Here is a 5,759-nt window from a genome sequence, read left to right on the forward strand (position 1 = left end):
GTTTTATTTAGCATGTGATTCTGGTGATAGCAAAGTTCAAACAGTGTGGTACCATCTAGTGAGGTCCCCCTGGCTGCATCATGACATAGTAGAGAAGCAGAAAGTAACTGGTCTTATGTAGAAGGGGCCAAGCACATTGGGTAGCCTCACTTTCTAAAACCTGCTCTTGTGAAAATTAATCTAGTCACAAGAAATGGAATCTACTTTCTGAAGATTGGAATTAATTTCTTCTAAGAGTGAAGCCCCATGATCTTTACTAGACCCCACTTCTTAAAGGTTTACCTTCTCAACACCACAGTAGGGACAAAACTTCCACTTTAGGAGACAAACAATATCTAAACCATAATACTTACCTTTTGGGCAATTTAAAATGACTGCAAATCATTTTTAAAGTGCTTATCTTTGTATTTATATTTTTAGTAACAGCTTACATATACTGCTTCCTATGAGCATGGATGCATACTATCTTTTTTAAAATTTTTTTTAAAGAGAGAGAAACTTTTTAATGTTTATTTTTTAGTTTTCTGCAGACACAACATCTTTGTTTGTATGTGGTATTGAGGCTCGAACCCGGGGCGCATGCACGCCAGGCGAGCGCGCTACCGCTTGAGCCACATCCCCTGCATACTATCTTATTTAATGCTCACCATGAATCTGTGTGGTGAACATATTCTATCCCTCATGTAGATTGGTTATCCTTTCACCTCATGCTTATATTACCACCATTCTCAATGATTCTACCTCCAATATATAACTCAAATAGTCCACTTAGCTCCATATCCAGAGTCAACTTGCTAGTTCAAGTCACTCCTTCATTTAGTCCCCTGCAATAATGGCTTTTCTTTCCTTTCTGACTCCCATTCAATTAACATAGTAGCCAGAATGATCTTTTAAAAATGCATATCGAGTCATATTGCTCCTCCACGTAAAATTCAGGTCTGCAAAGTTCTGTAGGAGTTGATCCATCACATACTGTCTTTCTAACTCTCAGCACCAACTTCTCCAGCTTCACCCTTTACACCTCCTCCTTCTCACTCCAACCCAGGGTCAGGGTGGTCTGTCTATGTGGACTTGTTTCACCTTCACAGGCACTGTTTCACCCTCAGCACTCTCCCAGAATTTTCCTGGTCACTCCTATTCCTCATTATGTCTCTATAAAAACATGACTTCTCAAAGTTTTCCCAACTCACCCATCTCCATTAGGTTCTTTAGTTTGTGCCATCTTGGCAGTGTTAATGCTTCTGTCTCTATACCTGTATCAATATTTTTAAAAATTTTTTTTATAGTTGTAGATGGACAAAATATATTTATTTTTATTTATTTATTTATTTTTATGTGGTGCTAATGATGAAACCCAGGGCCTCATGCATACAAGGCAAGTGTTCTACCCGTGAGCTACAACTCCAGCCCCTGTATCAATATTTATTGACGTTATATATGCTGTTCTTTCATCTACATAGGAAAATTTTTTCTCAGGGCCTTTATGATTATATGTAAGCTGGGACCTGTCATAGTTTTTCACTAGAAGTCCAAAATAATTTTATTTAAAAAATATACCTTTTAGAAGCATTTCTTAAAATTTGGAAGCCAAAAGAAACTGGGTTCCTAGTTGTATGTTATAACTTTTTATCCTAAAATCTTCTTCTGCAAAGTGTGGGAATTTTTTCTGGAAGCCCTGATTGTCCATACCCAAGACTTAAGGTCAAGTGTAGGTCTTTCTTTCTGAAATTCCCCAGGGTCAATATTGTGAAGCCATCTGCAAAATCAAGTTATAATTTACTTCTGCCATTATTTTTCTTTCACAAAAAATCTCTATTACTATAAAATATGCTTAACAAAGAACACAAGAAAGATTTTTAAACAAGACTGGAACAAAAAAGAGCACTTAAGCAATGGATATGAGGATGCTATTCTTTTCTCCATGCAAGAATTCAGCCCATATTTCTAAAAATTTAAAACTGCTTTGCCCTACTTTGTTTATAACAAATTCTTCTTCCTTCTGTCATGTTAAAAAATAAAAAATAAAACAAATTCTTTAACAATTTATGATGAACATTTTAATCAACTTTAGTTCATATGACACACTGAAGCTTACATAGTTACTAGTTTACTTGGATGCCATAATAAAGTAACAGACTGTTGGCTTAAATAACAGATATACTTTCTTACAATTTTGGAGGTCAAAAGTCTGAGATAAAGATGTCAGCAGAATTGGTCTGTTCTGATTCCTGTCTCCTAGGCTTGCAGAAGATTGTATTTTCCCTTTGTCTTCTGTGTTCCTCCTATCTCACCTCTCTGTGTCATAATCTCCTCTTCTTATAAGAAGTCTTATTACCATTATATTAGATTAGGTCCCACCCAAATGGCCTTTTAAATTTTTATTACCTCTTTTAAAACCTTGTCTCTAAATAGAGTTACATTCCAAAGTTTTGGAAGTAAGAAATTCAACACATGAATTTGCAGAGATTACTCAGCTTATAACACAAAGATAGCGAATCAAGGTTCTGGGGTTTGAACAGTGGTTTTTCTGTCTCCAAAGTCCAGATTTTTCCACCACATCAAAGCTTCCTGTGTCATTAATTCTCTTTTCTACTGCTTTCATTCCATCTCATTAAGCAACTCCATTTCTCACCATCCCAAGGTGCTGCTAGTTGCTATTAAGATTTTGAAGAAATTAAAGTTCTCTCTTGAGTAGACAGAGTGGATGAGCTATAAGAAAAAGAGGACAGTCTGCAAGTGAAAATGACTGAAATGGAAATTAAGGCAGCTGTACAGTTATTAGTCGGTAAAAAGGCATTTACTGAATAAATATAGATTATTTGTAAATAAATGCTGGATTAATTGGAACTCTTCTTAACTAGTGGGATAAAGTTTTAGAGGAAATCTAAGAATCCTTAAGTCTATCTAGTCATTGTTTCATTTGTTCTTCACCTTAACCCTTCAGGTAGACAGAGTTCCTTTATTTTGATCATTTTAGAGAATAAGGAGTTGAAGCTCAAAGAGTGTGCAACTTGCCCTAGTAGTAGAACTAGGACTCCAACCCACTTCTTTTGATTCAGAGTGCAGTGATCTTTTGCTTGTACAGGCTGCCTCCCCATTCAGTGAACCCACAGGATGCTGTGTGAAGTTCTGTAGGTAATTTGTAGATTCACCACAGGATATGTGCTTCAAAGAACTTCCTTTGTGAAAGATGAAACAATCCTACTCCTCACCCTCTTCACTCTGCCCCCAGTGAAGCCCAGGGCACACAAATGGATATGCATATCCACACTCACAATGTCCTAACTTGTTTTACACTTCCGTTCATTTTCTGAAAATGAAACTTATATGGTGTGGGCAATTAGCTACTACACAGTATGATTGGAACATTCACAAGCTCACATCTGCCCCCCCACTCCAATATATATCTCCATTTGTTTGTTAAGATTCCATACCTTCCCCTCTCAATGGATCGTAACAACTTATCAGAAATTGGTGGACATGTGACTCAATTGTCTCTGTAACAATGCCTTTCACTAGTGAGTTGTGGAGTTAATTTTGTGGTCAAGACCAGAATTTTTAAAATAGGAAAGTTCACTAGATGAAATTAGAGCAAATATTTTTTCATAAAACTTTTGTCTCCAATTTTTTTTCCTCTGTGTGTTGGGTAACTTATAGATGAAAAAAAATTCTTTTTTGATTGTTGGCAGTGAAAAAAAGGTTGAGAAACCAATTTAAGAAAATGTCTCTCCAAACTTTTTATTTCAAATTCTTTTTTTTCAGAGAGAGAGAGAGAATTTTTTAATATTTATTTTTTAGTTTTCAGTGGACACAACATCTTTATTTTATTTTTATGTGGTGCTGAGGATCGAACCCAGCACCCTGTGCATGCCAGGTGAGCGCGCTACCACTTGAGCCACAACCCCAGCCCCTCAAATTCTTTTAATAATATAAAATAAGTTATGGCTCTATTCTCAAGACGAAAGTACAGAAATTCAGAGATACATGTTTTATATTTTATAGGGCATGTAGATCCCATGAATCTCAATCACTGAGCTTAAATTAAGGACATTTACTCTAGCTCAAATGGCAGGCCTTCCATGGGAAGGAGTGATTCCTTCTGTGCTCTTCTTCTCACATTTAAATATTTTAGCTTGAATGCCTTTAGAACTTCAATGCCAACGGCCCCAAAGGCTGGGAGGATGAGATGTCAGCAACATTTGGTTCACCACTTTTAACTGAATAAAATAAAATGAAGTATACAACAAGCATGTTAAACCAAGGCAAACCACCTTCCCTGAGTTTACCTTGGTGGAAGAAAGGCAGTAAGCGGCTAAGTAGTAACAGAACAAGGTGATTTCAGACGAGCCAAGTGTCACAAAAGCAATAACTGAAGAGATGAAATAGGGATGACTGGAGAAGAGGTGGGACACTTGAAGGATGGTGGGGGCCAGGGAACACTTCTCTCTTATTAGATTGAATTGTTATGCTCACATCTGTGGGCATGCCTCTTCTATATGATACCTATCAGTGCTCTATAATATTTGACAAACTTCATAAATATTTATTGATTATTTCACCTTTCTCAGAATTGACGGAGAAAATACCATAGCTAAGAATGTAGATTCTGGCATCCAATTGATTGAGCTTAAATCCTTGTTTTGTCTTTACTAACAATGTGACTGTGGTCAAGTTATTTGATCTCATTAACCTTCAGTTTCTTTCATTTTATAAAAATGTGAAAAATTGAATTATTCACATGGTAAGAGGTAAGATTGTTAGGAGGGTGATACATATAAAGGCCTTGTACCTTACGTTTTCTGATGTCCTTGCCATAACTTGGTGGCTTTGAAAAGCAGCCATTTTATGATACTACAAGAGTCTCTGAATTCTTTGATTTTTTTTTTTGTTGTTGTTGTTTGTTTTGTTTTGTTACTGGGGATCGAACCCAGGGGTACTTTACCACTGTGCTATATTCCCAGCCCTTTTTATTTGTGATTTTGAGACAGGTCTTATTAAGTTGCTTACAGCCTCACTAAATTGCTGAGGCTGGCCTTGAATGTGTGATCCTCTTGCTCAGACTTCTAATTTGTTGGGATTACAGGTGTGTGCCACCCTGCCCCATATACATAATTGTCAAGATTAGAATCATAGGCAGAGTTTAATGAGGAAGTTCTACTTCAGTCTTGTGTTTCATCATCCAAAATCACTTGGTAGTGATTAACTGGGAGATGAGCTACTTGAGGGTCCAAGTGGCTTCACTCACTTGTCTGGCATGCGGTAGAATAACTGGATGGCCAGGATGGTTGACCTTGGCTCCTGCATGTGAACTCTTCACCAAGTTCTCCTAGGATAATTATATTTCTTTTGTGGTTCCCAGCAAAAGGTTTCTAAGAAAAAGAGATAAGAAGCTTTTTTTTTTTTTTTTTTTTTAAGAGAGAGTGAGAGAGGAGAGAGAGAGAGAGAGAGAGAGAGAGAGAGACAGAGAATTTTTATTTTTTAGTTCTCAGCGGACACAACATCTTTGTTGGTATGTGGTGCTGAGGATCGAACCCGGGCTGCACGCATGCCAGGCGAGCGCGCTACCGCTTGAGCCACATCCCCAGCCCGATAAGAAGCTTCTTAAAGACTAGGTCCAGAAAATAACACAGAGACACTTGAACCATATTCGATTGGTCAAAGCAGTTAGAAAACCTGCCTAGATTCAGGATTTCACCTCTATGTGAGAGAAGTATCAAAGAGTTTGTAGCCATATTTAACCTGCCTCTCTCTCCACAGCA

The sequence above is a fragment of the Spermophilus citellus genome, assembly GCF_964194105.1.
Source record: "Spermophilus citellus genome assembly, chromosome: 7".
NCBI classification, from domain to species: Eukaryota; Metazoa; Chordata; class Mammalia; order Rodentia; family Sciuridae; genus Spermophilus; species Spermophilus citellus.